This window comes from Bombina bombina, chromosome 7 (assembly GCF_027579735.1).
Source record: "Bombina bombina isolate aBomBom1 chromosome 7, aBomBom1.pri, whole genome shotgun sequence".
NCBI lineage: Eukaryota > Metazoa > Chordata > Amphibia > Anura > Bombinatoridae > Bombina > Bombina bombina.
The window spans coordinates 632,889,461-632,907,779 of record NC_069505.1 but is presented as its reverse complement, the minus strand read 5'-3'; positions in this window follow the sequence as shown (position 1 = coordinate 632,907,779).

Below are 18,319 nucleotides of genomic sequence, written 5' to 3'. Positions count from 1 at the left end.
AAATTTTAACATTTCAGCATTAGTGTTATTACTTAAAGGTTCCTTATTATTGCTGATTTGTCTCTTTAATTTATTTATTTCTTGTTCATATCCTTTTTCAGCCTCACGATATCTAGCTTTTAAAGTTTTATTTTCATTTTGGCATTTTTCATATTCTTCTTCTAAAGCTTTATATTCAGCCACTAATTTTTGATTATATTTATTTAAGTCAGAATCCTTTTTATTAGCTTCTAGAACCTCTACCTTTTCGTGAATAAAGGCTTCTTCAAATTCTCGTAATGAATCATTTTCAACCCTTAGCCGTCCTAATTGTCTGTCTTGTCCTGCCATTTGGCTAGACATCTCACAGCTCAAATACAATAGGATCGGCCAAGTTTTAAAAATTAATTCATCACGCCCTCTAAATTCCATGCATTTATTAAGTTGCAGTAAAATTTGGTATAATTCACCATCTTCAAACCACATATCTCTAACTAAATCTTTGGCCTTAGCTTTACACCCCTTAATATACATGGAGACATCATCCCCAATATCAAGTCTAGTCATGAAGTGGTTCATGGCTTCTAATTTGAGAGTTTTTGCCTGAACCATTTCAGGGACAGAGGATCTTGGGAGGGCACAATTTCATCATGTACAGAAATGCTAGCATTACTTTTGGCTGAAAACATCGTTATTTTAGTGTTGTACTTAATAAGATAAAAACACTAATACAATTTTGACCAATAAGTAATAAATATTCATTTTTTAAATTTTTTATGAATTTTGAAATATGAAAAATTAATTTTTATTAATTTTGAAATATGACAAATTAATATTTTTATAAAATTTTCAAAATATATTTAATAATATTTCAAGATATTAATATTAATCTTGAAATATGAAAATCAATATTTCAATTTTTTTTTAAAAAAATATATATTTTCAAAATATTAATATCAATCTTAAAATATGAAAATCAATATTTCAAATTTTCAAAAAAAATGTATACCTTCAAAAATATTAATTTCGGAATATGAATTATTATTTTTTAATAATAATTTCTATTTATTACAAATATATTATATCAATGTGATAAATATTAATAATATCTCAGCAGTGCCTCCAAATATTATGTCAGTATATGGCCAGGTTATAACTCAATATTTTTAATAATTATTCTTTAAAATAAACCCACAATTAATATGCATATAAACACATTGAAATATATTTGTAGGAACAAGAATATGAATCAATACTATACACGTTTAAAACTATTAAAATATGTTATGCAAATCTTTACAAGACAAACCAAATTGTATCTTTATAACTAACCTTATTCACAATTCAATTTCATTAAATGAACACAATGAGATTCCAAGATATTAGCTACTAACATTCAGCAATACAATCAGCTACTTAGCCACAATTTATCCTATATAATTCCAATTTAAAACATCAGTATATATTATTCCATTTATATATTATATATATAATTCCATTTAAAACAATGGTATATATTATTTGTGCCAATAACCAAACTCTATGCCAATTTATCCAAACTGAATTAAATTCTTACGGCTAGATTTAGAGTTGGGCGGTAGCCGTGAAAACCAGCGTTAGAGGCTCCTAACGCTGGTTTTTACCGCCCTCTGGTATTTAGAGTCAGTCAGGAAAGGGTCTAACGCTCACTTTGCAGCCGCGACTTTTCCATACCGCAAATCCCCTTACGTCAATTGCGTATCCTATCTTTTCAATGGGATCTTTCTAACGCCGGTATTTAGAGTCGTGGCTGAAGTGAGCGTTAGAAATCTAATGACAAAACTCCAGCCGCAGAAGAAAGTCAGTAGTTAAGAGCTTTCTGGGCTAACGCCGGTTTATAAAGCTCTTAACTACTGTGCTCTAAAATACACTAACACCCATAAACTACCTATGTACCCCTAAACCGAGGCCCCCCCACACCGCCGCCACTCTATTAAATTTTTTTAACCCCTAATCTGCCGATCGGAGCTCACCGCTATTCTAATAAATGTATTAACCCCTAAAGCTAAGTCTAACCCTAACCCTAACACCCCCCTAAGTTAAATATAATTTTTATCTAACGAAATAAATTAACTCTTATTAAATAAATTAATCCTATTTAAAGCTAAATACTTACCTGTAAACTAAATCCTAATATAGCTACAATATAAATTATAATCATATTGTAGCTATTTTAGGATTAATATTTATTTTACAGGCAACTTTGTATTTATTTTAAACAGGTACAATAGCTATTAAATAGTTAATAACTATTTAATAGTTACCTAGTTAAAATAATTACCTGTAAAATAAATCCTAACCTAAGTTACAATTAAACCAAACACTACACTATCAATAAATTAATTAAATAAAATACCTACAATTATCTACAATTAAACCTAACACTACACTATCAATAAATTAATTAAATACAATACCTACAAATAAATACATTTGAATAAACTAACTAAAGTACAAAAAATAAAAAAGAACTAAGTTACAAAAAATAAAAAAATATTTACAAACATTAGAAAAATATTACAACAATTTTAAACTAATTACACCTACTCTAAGCCCCCTAATAAAATAACAAAGACCCCCAAAATAAAAAAATGCCCTACCCTATTCTAAATTAAAAAAGTTCAAAGCTCTTTTACCTTACCAGCCCTTAAAATGACCTTTTGTGGGGCATGCCCCAAAGAATTCAGCTCTTTTGCCTGTGAAAAAAAACATACAATACCCCCCCAACATTACAACCCACCACCCACATACCCCTAATCTAACCCAAACCCCCCTTAAATAAACCTAACACTAAGCCCCTGAAGATCTTCCTACCTTATCTTCACCTCGCCGGGTATCAGCGATCCGTCCTGGCTCCGAAATCTTCATCCAAGCCCAAGCGGGGGCTGGCGATCCATAATCCGGCGGCTGAAGAGGTCCAGAAGAGGCACCAAAGTCTTCATCCTATCCGGGAAGAAGAGGCGATCCGGACCGGCAACCATCTTGATCCAAGCGGCATCTTCTATCTTCATCCGATGACGAACGGCTCCATCGTGAAGACCTCCAGCGCGGATCAATCTTCTTCTTCCGACGTCCAACTGAAGAATGAAGGTTCCTTTAAGGGACGTCATCCAAGATGGCGTCCCTCGAATTCCGATTGGCTGATAGGATTCTATCAGCCAATCGGAATTAAGGTAGGAAAATTCTGATTGGCTGATGGAATCAGCCAATCAGAATCAAGTTATATTATTATATTATATTATATTATATATATAATCTCAGTTATATTATTATACTTTTTACCTCTGTGATTACCTTGTATCTAACCCTCTGCAGACTGCACCTTATCTCAGTTATATTAATATACTTTTTACCTCTGTGATTACCCTGTATCTAAGCCTCTGCAGACTGCCTCCTTATCTCAGTTATATTAATACACTTTTTACCTCTGTGATTACCCTGTATCTAAGCCTCTGCAGACTGCCCCTTATCTCAGTTATATTAATACACTTTTACCTCTGTAATTACCTTGTATCTAAGCTTCTGCTGACTGCCCCTTATCTCAGTTATATTAATATACATTTTACCTCTGTGATTACCCTGTATCTAACCCTCTGCAGACTGCCCCTTATCTCAGTTATATTAATATACTTTTTACCTCTGTGATTACCCTGTATCTAAGCCTCTGCAGCCTGCCCCTTATCTCAGTTATGTTAATATACATTTTACCTCTGTGATTACCCTGTATCTAACCCTCTGCAGACTGCCCCATATCTCAGTTATATTAATATACTTTTACCTCTGTGATTACCTTGTATCTAAGCCTCTGCAGACTGCCCCTTATCTCAGTAATATTAATACACTTTTTACCTCTGTGATTACCTTGTATCTAAGCTTCTGCAGACTGCTCCTTATCTCAGTTATATTAATACACTTTTTACCTCTGTGATTACCCTGTATCTAACCCTCTGCAGACTTCCCCTTATCTCAGTTATATTAATATACTTTTTACCTCTGTGATTACCCTGTATCTAAGCTTCTGCAGACTGCTCCTTATCTCATTTATATTAATACACTTTTTACCTCTGTGATTACCTTGTATCTAAGCTTCTGCAGACTGCCCCTTATCTCAGTTATGTTAATATACATTTTACCTCTGTGATTACCTTGTAGCTAACCCTCTGTAGACTGCCCCTTATCTCAGTTATATTAATATACTTTTTACCTCTGTGATTACCTTGTATCTAAGCCTCTGCAGACTGCCTCCTTATCTCAGTTATATTAATATACTTTTTACCTCTGTGATTACCTTGTATCTAAGCCTCTGCAGACTACTCCTTATCTCAGTTATATTAATATACTTTTTACCTCTGTGATTACCTTGTATCTAAGCCTCTGCAGACTACTCCTTATCTCAGTTATATTAATATACTTTTTACCTCTGTGATTACCTTGTATCTAGGCTTCTGCAGACTACTCCTTATCTCAGTTATATTAATATACTTTTTACCTATGTGATTACCTTGTATCTAAGCCTCTGCAGACTACTCCTTATCTCAGTTATATTAATATACTTTTTACCTATGTGATTACCTTGTATCTAAGCTTCTGCAGACTACTCCTTATCTCAGTTATATTAATATACTTTTTACCTATGTGATTACCTTGTATCTAAGCCTCTGCAGACTACTCCTTATCTCAGTTATATTAATATACTTTTTACCTCTGTGATTACCTTGTATCTAAGTCTCTGCAGACTGCTCCTTATCTCAGTTATATTAATATACTTTTTACCTATGTGATTACCTTGTATCTAAGCCTCTGCAGACTGCCTCCTTATCTCAGTTATATTAATATACTTTTTACCTCTGTGATTACCTTGCATCTAAGCCTCTGCAGACTGCCTCCTTATCTCAGTTATATTAATATACTTTTTACCTATGTGATTACCTTGTATCTAAGCCTCTGCAGACTGCCTCCTTATCTCAGTTATATTAATATACTTTTTACCTATGTGATTACCTTGTATCTAAGCCTCTGCAGACTGCCTTCTTATCTCAGTTATATTAATATACTTTTTACCTATGTGATTACCTTGTATCTAAGCTTCTGCAGACTGCTCCTTATGTCAGTTATATTAATATACTTTTTACCTCTGTGATTACCCTGTATCTAAGCCTCTGCAGACTGCTCCTTATCTCAGTTATATTAATATACTTTTTACCTCTGTGATTACCTTGTATCTAAGCCTCTGCAGACTGCTCCTTATCTCAGTTATATTAATACACTTTTTTGTCTGTGATTACCTTGTATTTAACCCTCTGCAGACTGCTCCTTATCTCAGTTATATTAATATACTTTTTACCTATGTGATTACCCTGTATCTAAGCCTCTGCAGACTACTCCTTATCTCAGTTATATTAATATACTTTTTACCTATGTGATTACCTTTTATCTAAGCCTCTGCAGACTGCTCCTTATCTCAGTTATATTAATATACTTTTTACCTCTGTAATTACCTTGTATCTAAGCTTCTGCTGACTGCCCCTTATCTCAGTTATATTAATAAACATTTTACCTCTGTGATTACCTTGTATCTAAGCTTCTGCTGACTGCCTCCTTATTTTAGTTCTTTTGACAGATTTGCATTACAGGCAATTTGTGCTGACTCTTAAATAACTCTACATGCGTGAGCGTAATGTTATCTATATGAAATATAAGAACTAACACCCTCTAGCTGCGAAAAACTGTCAAATGCATTCAGATAAGAGGCAGCCTTCAAAGGCTTAGAAATTAGCATATTAGCCTACCTAGGTTTAGCTTTCAACTAAAAATAACTAGAGAACAAAGCAAGTTTGATGATAAAAAGTTGTTTAAAATTACATGCCCTATCTGAATCATGAAAGTTTAATTTGGACTTTACTATCCCTTTAACTTTTTCTATCATAGTCCAGGAATAAATATCTAGTGGTCTATTGTGCCCTATAATAAATGCATTGCTATTGGGGACTTGACATCAGATTCCCTTTTAACTGTGTAACATTGTTTAGAACTTCTCTAGAAGTTTTATAAATGTACTGTAGGTGGCGCTGTTGGGAAGTAATGAGATGATATTGCAAAATCCACAGCCTTCAGTAAGGAATCGGATGTCAGTTTATCTAACTCTCTCCCACAAGCAGGTCCTGAGCAGCACACAGCTGAGCCAATCAGGAGTGGCATATACATGTATATCACAATCACGCTTGTTTTCAGCAGATAGTGATCTCTACACCTAGCTTGGTATTGCCAGTGTGATTTCCCAAAGATCATTATCCTAAAATGCTTCTGTCATTAATACCCCTGAAGCACAATATTCTTACCTCCGAAAACAACACAAGATCAATCTCTGTGTCATTAATCTTCTGATTTTGTGCCCTTCAGATGTGTATCAGCTGGGCCCCTCAGTGACTGTGTGTGTATCAGCTGGGCCCCTCAGTAACTGTGTGTGTATCAGCTGGGCCCCTCAGTGACTGTGTGTGTATCAGCTGGGCCCCTCAGTGACTGTGTGTGTATCAGCTGGGCCCCTCAGTAACTGTATATGTATCAGCTGGGCCCCTCAGTGACTGTGTGTGTGTCAGCTGGGCCCCTCAGTAACTGTATATGTATCAGCTGGGCCCCTCAGTGACTGTGTGTGTGTCAGCTGGGCCCCTCAGTAACTGTGTGTGTATCGGCTGGGCCCCTCAGTGACTGTGTGTGTATCAGCTGAGCCCCTCAGTGACTGTGTGTGTATCAGCTGGGCCCCTCAGTGACTGTGTGTGTGTGTATCAGCTGGGCCCCTCAGTGACTGTGTGTGTATCAGCTGAGCCCCTCAGTAACTGTGTGTGTATCAGCTGGGCCCCTCAGTGACTGTGTGTGTATCAGCTGGGCCCCTCAGTGACTATGTGTGTATCAGCTGGGCCCCTCAGTAACTGTATATGTATCAGCTGGGCCCCTCAGTGACTATGTGTGTATCAGCTGGGCCCCTCAGTAACTGTATATGTATCAGCTGGGCCCCTCAGTAACTGTATATGTATCAGCTGGGCCCCTCAGTAACTGTGTATGTATCAGCTGGGCCCCTCAGTAACTGTGTGTGTGTATCAGCTGGGCCCCTCAGTAACTGTATGTGTGTATCAGCTGGGCCCCTCAGTAACTGTATATGTATCAGCTGGGCCCCTCAGTAACTGTGTGTGTGTATCAGCTGGGCCCCTCAGTAACTGTATATGTATCAGCTGGGCCCCTCAGTGACTGTGTGTGTATCAGCTGGGCCCCTCAGTAACTGTATATGTATCAGCTGGGCCCCTCAGTAACTGTATATGTATCAGCTGGGCCCCTCAGTAACTGTGTGTGTGTATCAGCTGTGCCCCTCAGTAACTGTATATGTATCAGCTGGGCCCCTCAGTAACTGTGTGTGTGTATCAGCTGGGCCCCTCAGTAACTGTATATGTATCAGCTGGGCCCCTCAGTAACTGTGTGTGTGTATCAGCTCGGCCCCTCAGTAACTGTATATGTATCAGCTGGGCCCCTCAGTGACTGTGTGTGTATCAGCTGGGCCCCTCAGTAACTGTATATGTATCAGCTGGGCCCCTCAGTAACTGTATATGTATCAGCTGGGCCCCTCAGTAACTGTGTGTGTGTATCAGCTGGGCCCCTCAGTAACTGTATATGTATCAGCTGGGCCCCTCAGTAACTGTATATGTATCAGCTGGGCCCCTCAGTAACTGTATATGTATCAGCTGGGCCCCTCAGTAACTGTATATGTATCAGCTGGGCCCCTCAGTGACTGTGTGTGTATCAGCTGGGCCCCTCAGTAACTGTATATGTATCAGCTGGGCCCCTCAGTAACTTTATATGTATCAGCTGGGTCCCTCAGTAACTGTATATATATCAGTTGGGACCCTCAGTAACTGTATATGTATCAGCTGGGCCCCTCAGTAACTGTATATGTATCAGCTGGGCCCCTCAGTGACTGCGTGTGTATCAGCTGGGCCCCTCAGTAACTGTATATGTATCAACTGGGCCCCTAAGTGACTGTGTGTGTATCAGCTGGGCCCCTCAGTAACTGTATATGTATCAGCTGGGCCCCTCAGTAACTGTGTGTGTATCAGCTGGGCCCCTCAGTAACTGTATATGTATCAGCTGGGCCCCTCAGTAACTGTATATATATCAGCTGGGCCCCTCAGTAACTGTATATGTATCAGCTGGGCCCCTCAGTAACTGTATATGTATCAGCTGGGCCCCTCAGTAACTGTATATGTATCAGCTGGGCCCCTCAGTAACTGTGTGTGTGTATCAGCTCGGCCCCTCAGTAACTGTATATGTATCAGCTGGGCCCCTCAGTGACTGTGTGTGTATCAGCTGGGCCCCTCAGTAACTGTATATGTATCAGCTGGGCCCCTCAGTAACTGTATATGTATCAGCTGGCCCCCTTAGTAACTGTATATGTATCAGCTCGGCCCCTCAGTAACTGTATATGTATCAGCTGGGCCCCTCAGTGACTGTGTGTGTATCAGCTGGGCCCCTCAGTAACTGTATATGTATCAGCTGGGCCCCTCAGTAACTGTATATGTATCAGCTGGGCCCCTCAGTGACTGCATATGTATCAGCTGGGCCCCTTAGTAACTGTATATGTATCAGCTGGGCCCCTCAGTAACTGTATATGTATCAGCTGGGCCCCTCAGTGACTGTGTGTATATGTATATGCTGGGCCCCTCAGTAACTGTATATGTATCAGCTGGGTCCCTCAGTGACTTTGTGTGTGTGTATCAGCTGGGCCCCTCAGTGACTGTGTGTGTATCAGCTGGGCCCCTCAGAAACTGTGTATGTATCAGCCGGGCCCCTCAGTGACTGTGTGTGTATCAGCTGGGCCCCTCAGTGACTGTGTGTGTATCAGCTGGGCCCCTCAGTGACTGTATATGTATCAGCTGGGTTCCTCAGTGACTGTGTGTGTATCAGCTGGGCCAATCAGTGACTATGTGTGTATCAGCTGGGCCCCTCAGTGACTGTGCATGTATCAGCTGAGCCCCTCAGTAACTGTATATGTATCAGCTGGGTTCCTCTGTGACTGTATATGTATCAGCTGGGCCCCTCAGTAACTGTGTATGTATCAGCTAAGTCCCTCAGTAACTGTATATGTATCAGCTGGGCCCCTCAGTAACTGTGTATGTATCAGCTGGGCCCCTCAGTGACTGAGTGTGTACCAGCTGGGCCCCTCAGTGACTGTATATGTATCAGCTGGGCCCCTCAGTAACTGTATATGTATCAGCTGGGCCCCTCAGTGACTGTGTGTGTGTGTATCAGCTGGGCCCCTCAGTGACTGTGTGTGTATCAGCTGGGCCCCTCAATAACTGTATATGTATCAGCTGGGCCCCTCAGTGACTGTGTATCAGCTGGGCCCCTCAGTAACTGTTTATGTATCAGCTGGGCCCCTCAGTAACTGTTTATGTATCAGCTGGGCCCCTCAGTAACTGTTTATATATCAGCTGGGCCCCTCAGTGACTGTGTGTGCATCAGCTGGGCCCCTCAGTAACTGTTTATGTATCAGCTGGGCCCCTCAGTAACTGTATATGTATCAGCTAGGCCCCTCAGTAACTGTGTGTGTATCAGCTGGGCCCCTCAGTAACTGTTTATGTATCAGCTGGGCCCCTCAGTAACTGTTTATGTATCAGCTGGGCCCCTCAGTAACTGTTTATGTATCAGCTGGGCCCCTCAGTGACTGTGTGTGTATCAGCTGGGCCCCTCAGTAACTGTTTATGTATCAGCTGGGCCCCTCAGTAACTGTATATGTATCAGCTAGGCCCCTCAGTAACTGTGTGTGTATCAGCTGGGCCCCTCAGTAACTGTATATGTATCAGCTGGGCCCCTCAGTAACTGTATATGTATCAGCTGGGCCCCTCAGTAACTGTATATGTATCAGCTGGGCCCCTCAGTGACTGTGTGTGTATCAGCTGGGCCCCTCAGTAACTGTATATGTATCAGCTGGGCCCCTCAGTGACTGTATATGTATCAGCTGGGCCCCTCAGTGACTGTATATGTATCAGCTGGGCCCCTCAGTAACTGTATATGTATCAGCTGGGCCCCTCAGTGATTGTGTGTGTATCAGCTGGGCCCCTCAGTGACTGTGTGTGTATCAGCTGGGCCCCTCAGTGACTGTATATGTATCAGCTGGGCCCCTCAGTAACTGTATATGTATCAGCTGGGCCCCTCAGTGACTGTATATGTATCAGCTGGGCCCCTCAGTAACTGTATATGTATCAGCTGGGCCCCTTAGTAACTGTATATGTATCAGCTGGGTCCCTCAGTAACTGTATGTGTATCAGCTGGGCCCCTCAGTAACTGTATATGTATCAGTTGGGCCCCTCAGTTACTGTGTGTGTATCAGCTGGGCCCTTCAGTAACTGTATATGTATCAACTGGGCCCTTCAGTAACTGTATATGTATCAGCTGGGTCCCTCAGTGACTGTGTGTGTATCAGCTGGGCCCCTCAGTAACTGTATATGTATCAGCTGGGCCCCTCAGTGACTGTGTGTATATCAGCTGGGCCCCTCAGTGACTGTGTGTGTATCAGCTGGGCCCCTCAGTGACTGTGTGTGTATCAGCTGGGCCCCTCAGTAACTGTATATGTATCAGCTGGGCCCCTCAGTAACTGTATATGTATGAGCTGGGCCCCTCAGTGACTGTGTGTGTATCAGCTGGAACCCTCAGTAACTGTATATGTATCAGCTGGGTCCCTCAGTGACTGTGTGTGTATCAGCTGGGCCCCTCAGTAACTGTATATGTATCAGCTGGGCCCCTCAGTGACTGTGTGTATATCAGCTGGGCCCCTCAGTGATTGTGTGTGTATCAGCTGGGCCCCTTATTGACTGTGTGTGTATCAGCTGGGCCCCTCAGTGACTGTATATGTATCAGCTGGGCCCCTCAGTAACTGTATATGTATCAGCTGGGTCCCTCCGTAACTGTGTGTGTATCAGCTGGGCCCCTCAGTAACTGTATATGTATCAGCTGGGCCCCTCAGTAACTGTATATGTATCAGCTGGGTCCCTCAGTAACTGTATGTGTATCAGCTGGGCCCCTCAGTAACTGTATATGTATCAGCTGGGCCCCTCAGTTACTGTGTGTGTATCAGCTGGGCCCTTCAGTAACTGTATATGTATCAGCTGGGCCCTTCAGTAACTGTATATGTATCAGCTGGGTCCCTCAGTGATTGTGTGTGTATCAGCTGGGCCCCTCAGTAACTGTATATGTATCAGCTGGGCCCCTCAGTGACTGTGTGTATATCAGCTGGGCCCCTCAGTGACTGTGTGTGTATCAGCTGGGCCCCTCAGTGACTGTGTGTGTATCAGCTTGGCCCCTCAGTAACTGTATATGTATCAGCTGGGCCCCTCAGTAACTGTATATGTATCAGCTGGGCCCCTCAGTGACTGTGTGTTTATCAGCTGTAACCCTCAGTAACTGTATATGTATCAGCTGGGCCCCTCAGTGACTGTGTGTGTATCAGCTGGGCCCTTCAGTAACTGTATATGTATCAACTGGGCCCCTCAGTAACTGTATATGTATCAGCTGGGCCCCTCAGTGACTGTATATGTATCAGCTGGGCCCCTCAGTTACTGTATATGTATCAGCTGGGCCCCTCAGTGACTTTATATGTATCAGCTGTGCCCCTCAGTGACTGTGTGTGTATCAGCTGGGCCCTTCAGTAACTGTATATGTATCAACTGGGCCCCTCAGTGACTGTATATGTATCAGCTGGGCCCCTCAGTGACTGTATATGTATCAGCTGGGCCCCTCAGTGACTGTGTGTGTATCAGCTGGGCCCATCAGTAACTGTATATGTATCAGCTGGGCTCCTCAGTAACTGTATATGTATCAGCTGGGCCCCTCAGTGACTGTGTCTGTATCAGCTGAAACCCTCAGTAACTGTATATGTATCAGCTGGGCCCCTCAGTGACTGTGTGTGTATCAGCTGGGCCCTTCAGTAACTGTATATGTATCAGCTGGGCCCCTCAGTGACTGTGTGTGTATCAGCTGGGCCCTTCAGTAACTGTATATGTATCAGCTGGGCCCCTCAGTGACTGTGTGTGTATCAGCTGGGCCCCTCAGTAACTGTATATGTATCAGCTGGGCCCCTCAGTAACTGTATATGTATCAGCTGGGCCCCTCAGTGACTGTGTGTGTATCAGCTGGGCCGCTCAGTAACTGTGTATGTATCAGCTTGGCCCCTCAGTGACTGTGTGTGTATAAGCTGGGCCCCTCAGTAACTGTATATGTATCAGCTGGGCCCCTCAGTAACTGTATATGTATCAGCTGGGCCCCTCAGTGACTGTGTGTGTATCAGCTGGGCCCCTCAGTAACTTTATATGTATCAGCTGGGCCCCTCAGTAACTTTATATGTATCAGCTGGGCCCCTCAGTAACTGTATATGTATCAGCTGGGCCCCTCAGTAACTGTATATGTATCAGCTGGGCCCCTCAGTGACTGTGTGTGTATCAGCTGGGCCCTTCAGTAACTGTATATGTATCAGCTGGGCCCCTCAGTGACTGTGTGTGTATCAGCTGGGCCCCTCAGTAACTGTATATGTATCAGCTGGGCCCCTCAGTGACTTTATATGTATCAGCTGGGCCCCTCAGTGACTGTGTGTGTATCAGCTGGGCCCCTCAGTAACTGTATATGTATCAGCTGGGCCCATCAGTGACTGTGTGTGTATCAGCTGGGCCCCTCAGTAACTGTGTATGTATCAGCTGGGCCCCTCAGTGACTGTGTGTGTATAAGCTGGGCCCCTCAGTAACTGTATATGTATCAGCTGGGCCCCTCAGTGACTGTGTGTGTATCAGCTGGGCCCCTCAGTGACTGTGTGTGTATCAGCTGGGCCCCTCAGTAACTGTATATGTATCAGCTGGGCCCCTCAGTGACTGTATATGTATCAGCTGGGCCCCTCAGTAACTGTATGTGTATCAGCTGGGCCCCTCAGTAACTGTATATGTATCAGCTGGGCCCCTCAGTAACTGTATATGTATCAGCTGGGCCCCTCAGTGACTGTGTGTGTATCAGCTGGAACCCTCAGTAACTGTATATGTATCAGCTGGGCCCCTCAGTGACTGTGTGTGTATCAGCTGGGCCCTTCAGTAACTGTATATGTATCAACTGGGCCCCTCAGTAACTGTATATGTATCAGCTGGGCCCCTCAGTGACTGTATATGTATCAGCTGGGCCCCTCAGTAACTGTATATGTATCAGCTGGGCCCCTCAGTGATTGTGTGTGTATCAGCTGGGCCCCTTAGTGACTGTGTGTGTATCAGCTGGGCCCCTCAGTGACTGTATATGTATCAGCTGGGCCCCTCAGTAACTGTATATGTATCAGCTGGGTCCCTCCGTAACTGTGTGTGTATCAGCTGGGCCCCTCAGTAACTGTATATGTATCAGCTGGGCCCCTCAGTAACTGTATATGTATCAGCTGGGTCCCTCAGTAACTGTATGTGTATCAGCTGGGCCCCTCAGTAACTGTATATGTATCAGCTGGGCCCCTCAGTTACTGTGTGTGTATCAGCTGGGCCCTTCAGTAACTGTATATGTATCAGCTGGGTCCCTCAGTGATTGTGTGTGTATCAGCTGGGCCCCTCAGTAACTGTATATGTATCAGCTGGGCCCCTCAGTGACTGTGTGCATATCAGCTGGGCCCCTCAGTGACTGTGTGTGTATCAGCTGGGCCCCTCAGTGACTGTGTGTGTATCAGCTGGGCCCCTCAGTAACTGTATATGTATCAGCTGGGCCCCTCAGTAACTGTATATGTATCAGCTGGGCCCCTCAGTGACTGTGTGTTTATCAGCTGTAACCCTCAGTAACTGTATATGTATCAGCTGGGCCCCTCAGTGACTGTGTGTGTATCAGCTGGGCCCTTCAGTAACTGTATATGTATCAACTGGGCCCCTCAGTAACTGTATATGTATCAGCTGGGCCCCTCAGTGACTGTATATGTATCAGCTGGGCCCCTCAGTGACTGTATATGTATCAGCTGGGCCCCTCAGTTACTGTATATGTATCAGCTGGGCCACTCAGTGACTTTATATGTATCAGCTGGGCCCCTCAGTGACTGTGTGTGTATCAGCTGGAACCCTCAGTAACTGTATATATATCAGCTGGGCCCCTCAGTGACTGTGTGTGTATCAGCTGGGCCCTTCAGTAACTGTATATGCATCAACTGGGCCCCTCAGTAACTGTATATGTATCAGCTGGGCCCCTCAGTGACTGTATATGTATCAGCTGGGCCCCTCAGTGACTGTATATGTATCAGCTGGGCCCCTCAGTGACTGTGTGTGTATCAGCTGGGCCAATCAGTAACTGTATATGTATCAGCTGGGCCCCTCAGTAACTGTATATGTATCAGCTGGGCCCCTCAGTGACTGTGTCTGTATCAGCTGGAACCCTCAGTAACTGTATATGTATCAGCTGGGCCCCTCAGTGACTGTGTGTGTATCAGCTGGGCCCTTCAGTAACTGTATATGTATCAGCTGGGCCCCTCAGTGACTGTGTGTGTATCAGCTGGGCCCTTCAGTAACTGTATATGTATCAGCTGGGCCCCTCAGTGACTGTGTGTGTATCAGCTGGGCCCCTCAGTAACTGTATATGTATCAGCTGGGCCCCTCAGTAACTGTATATGTATCAGCTGGGCCCCTCAGTGACTGTGTGTGTATCAGCTGGGCCGCTCAGTAACTGTGTATGTATCAGCTGGGCCCCTCAGTGACTGTGTGCATATCAGCTGGGCCCCTCAGTGACTGTGTGTGTATCAGCTGGGCCCCTCAGTGACTGTGTGTGTATCAGCTGGGCCCCTCAGTAACTGTATATGTATCAGCTGGGCCCCTCAGTAACTGTATATGTATCAGCTGGGCCCCTCAGTGACTGTGTGTTTATCAGCTGTAACCCTCAGTAACTGTATATGTATCAGCTGGGCCCCTCAGTGACTGTGTGTGTATCAGCTGGGCCCTTCAGTAACTGTATATGTATCAACTGGGCCCCTCAGTAACTGTATATGTATCAGCTGGGCCCCTCAGTGACTGTATATGTATCAGCTGGGCCCCTCAGTGACTGTATATGTATCAGCTGGGCCCCTCAGTTACTGTATATGTATCAGCTGGGCCACTTAGTGACTTTATATGTATCAGCTGGGCCCCTCAGTGACTGTGTGTGTATCAGCTGGAACCCTCAGTAACTGTATATATATCAGCTGGGCCCCTCAGTGACTGTGTGTGTATCAGCTGGGCCCTTCAGTAACTGTATATGTATCAACTGGGCCCCTCAGTAACTGTATATGTATCAGCTGGGCCCCTCAGTGACTGTATATGTATCAGCTGGGCCCCTCAGTGACTGTATATGTATCAGCTGGGCCCCTCAGTGACTGTGTGTGTATCAGCTGGGCCAATCAGTAACTGTATATGTATCAGCTGGGCCCCTCAGTAACTGTATATGTATCAGCTGGGCCCCTCAGTGACTGTGTCTGTATCAGCTGGAACCCTCAGTAACTGTATATGTATCAGCTGGGCCCCTCAGTGACTGTGTGTGTATCAGCTGGGCCCTTCAGTAACTGTATATGTATCAGCTGGGCCCCTCAGTGACTGTGTGTGTATCAGCTGGGCCCTTCAGTAACTGTATATGTATCAGCTGGGCCCCTCAGTGACTGTGTGTGTATCAGCTGGGCCCCTCAGTAACTGTATATGTATCAGCTGGGCCCCTCAGTAACTGTATATGTATCAGCTGGGCCCCTCAGTGACTGTGTGTGTATCAGCTGGGCCGCTCAGTAACTGTGTATGTATCAGCTGGGCCCCTCAGTGACTGTGTGTGTATAAGCTGGGCCCCTCAGTAACTGTATATGTATCAGCTGGGCCCCTCAGTAACTGTATATGTATCAGCTGGGCCCCTCAGTGACTGTGTGTGTATCAGCTGGGCCCCTCAGTAACTGTATATGTATCAGCTGGGCCCCTCAGTAACTTTATATGTATCAGCTGGGCCCCTCAGTAACTGTATATGTATCAGCTGGGCCCCTCAGTGACTGTGTGTGTATCAGCTGGGCCCTTCAGTAACTGTATATGTATCAGCTGGGCCCCTCAGTGACTGTGTGTGTATCAGCTGGGCCCCTCAGTAACTGTATATGTATCAGCTGGGCCCCTCAGTGACTTTATATGTATCAGCTGGGCCCCTCAGTGACTGTGTGTGTATCAGCTGGGCCCCTCAGTAACTGTATATGTATCAGCTGGGCCCCTCAGTGACTGTGTGTGTATCAGCTGGGCCCCTCAGTAACTGTGTATGTATCAGCTGGGCCCCTCAGTGACTGTGTGTGTGTAAGCTGGGCCCCTCAGTAACTGTATATGTATCAGCTGGGCCCCTCAGTGACTGTGTGTGTATCAGCTGGGCCCCTCAGTGACTGTGTGTGTATCAGCTGGGCCCCTCAGTAACTGTATATGTATCAGCTGGGCCCCTCAGTGACTGTATGTGTATCAGCTGGGCCCCTCAGTAACTGTATGTGTATCAGCTGGGCCCCTCTTTAACTGTATGTGTATCAGCTGGGCCCCTCAGTATCTGTATATGTATCAGTTGGGCCCCTCAGTGACTATGTGTGTATCAGCTGGGCCCTTCAGTGACTGTGTGTTTGTATCAGCTGGGCCCTTCAGTGACTGTGTGTGTATCAGCTGGGCCCCTCAGTGACTGTGTATGTATCAGCTGGGCTCCTCAGTAACTGTATATATATCAGCTGGGTCCCTCTGTGACTGTGTGTGTGAATCAGCTGGGCCCCTCAGTAACTGTGTGTGCATCAGCTGGGTCCCTCTGTGACTGTGTGTGTGTATCAGCTGGGCCCCTCAGTGACTGTGTATGTATCAGCTGGGCCCCTCAGTAACTGTATATGTATCAGCTGGGTTCCTCTGTGACTGTGTGTGTATCAGCTGGGCCCCTCAGTGACTGTGTGTGTGTATCAGCTGGGCCCCTCAGTAACTGTATATGTATCAGTTGGGTTCCTCTGTGACTGTGTGTGTATCAGCTGGGCCCTCAGTAACTGTATATATATCAGCTGGGCCCCTCAGTGACTGTGTGTGTATCAGCGGGGCCCCTCAGTAACTGTATATGTATCAGCTGGGCCCCTCAGTGACTGTGTGTGTATCAGCTGGGCCCCTCAGTGACTGTGTGTGTGTATCAGCTGGGTCCCTCTGTGACTGTGTGTGTGTATCAGCTGGGCCCGTCAGTGACTGTGTGTGTGTATCAGCTGGGCCCCTCAGTAACTGTGTGTTTATCAGCTGGGCCCCTCTGTGACTGTGTGTGTATCAGCTGGGCCCCTCAGTGACTGTGTGTGTATCAGCGGGGCCCCTCAGTGACTGTGTGTGTATCAGCTGGGCCCCTCAGTGACTGTGTGTGTATCAGCTGGGCCCCTCAGTAACTGTATATGTATCAGCTGGGTTCCTCTGTGACTGTGTGTGTATCAGCTGGGCCCCTCAGTAACTGTATATGTATCAGCTGGGCCCCTCAGTGACTGTGTGTGTATCAGCTGGGCCCCTCGGTAACTGTATATGTATCAGCCGGGCCCCTCAGTGACTGTGTGTGTATCAGCTGGGCCCCTCAGTGACTGTGTGTGTGTATCAGCTGGGTTCCTCTGTGACTGTGTGTGTATCAGCTGGGCCCCTCAGTAACTGTATATGTATCAGCTGGGCCCCTCAGTGACTGTGTGTGTATCAGCTGGGCCCCTCGGTAACTTTATATGTATCAGCCGGGCCCCTCAGTGACTGTGTGTGTATCAGCTGGGCCCCTCAGTGACTGTGTGTATGTATCAGCTGGGCCCCTCAGTAACAGTATATGTATCAGCTGGGCCCCTCAGTGACTGTGTGTGTATCAGCTGGGCCCCTCGGTAACTGTATATGTATCAGCTGGGCTCCTCAGTGACTGTGTGTGCATCAGCTGGGCCCCTCAGTGACTGTGTTTGTGTATCAGCTGGGCCCCTCAGTAACTGTATATGTATCAGCTGGGTTCCTCTGTGACTGTGTGTGTATCAGCTGGGCCCCCCAGTAACTGTATATGTATCAGCTGGGCCCCTCGGTGACTGTGTGTGTGTATCAGCTGGGCCCCTCAGTGACTGTGTGTGTGTATCAGCTGGGCCCCTCAGTAACTGTATATGTATCAGCTGGGCCCCTCAGTGACTGTGTGTGTGTATCAGCTGAGCTGGGCCCCTTGGTGACTGTGTGTGTGTATCACCTGGGCCCCTCAGTGACTGTGTGTGTGTGTATCAGCTGGGCCCCTCAGTAACTGTATATGTATCAGCTGGGCCCCTCAGTGA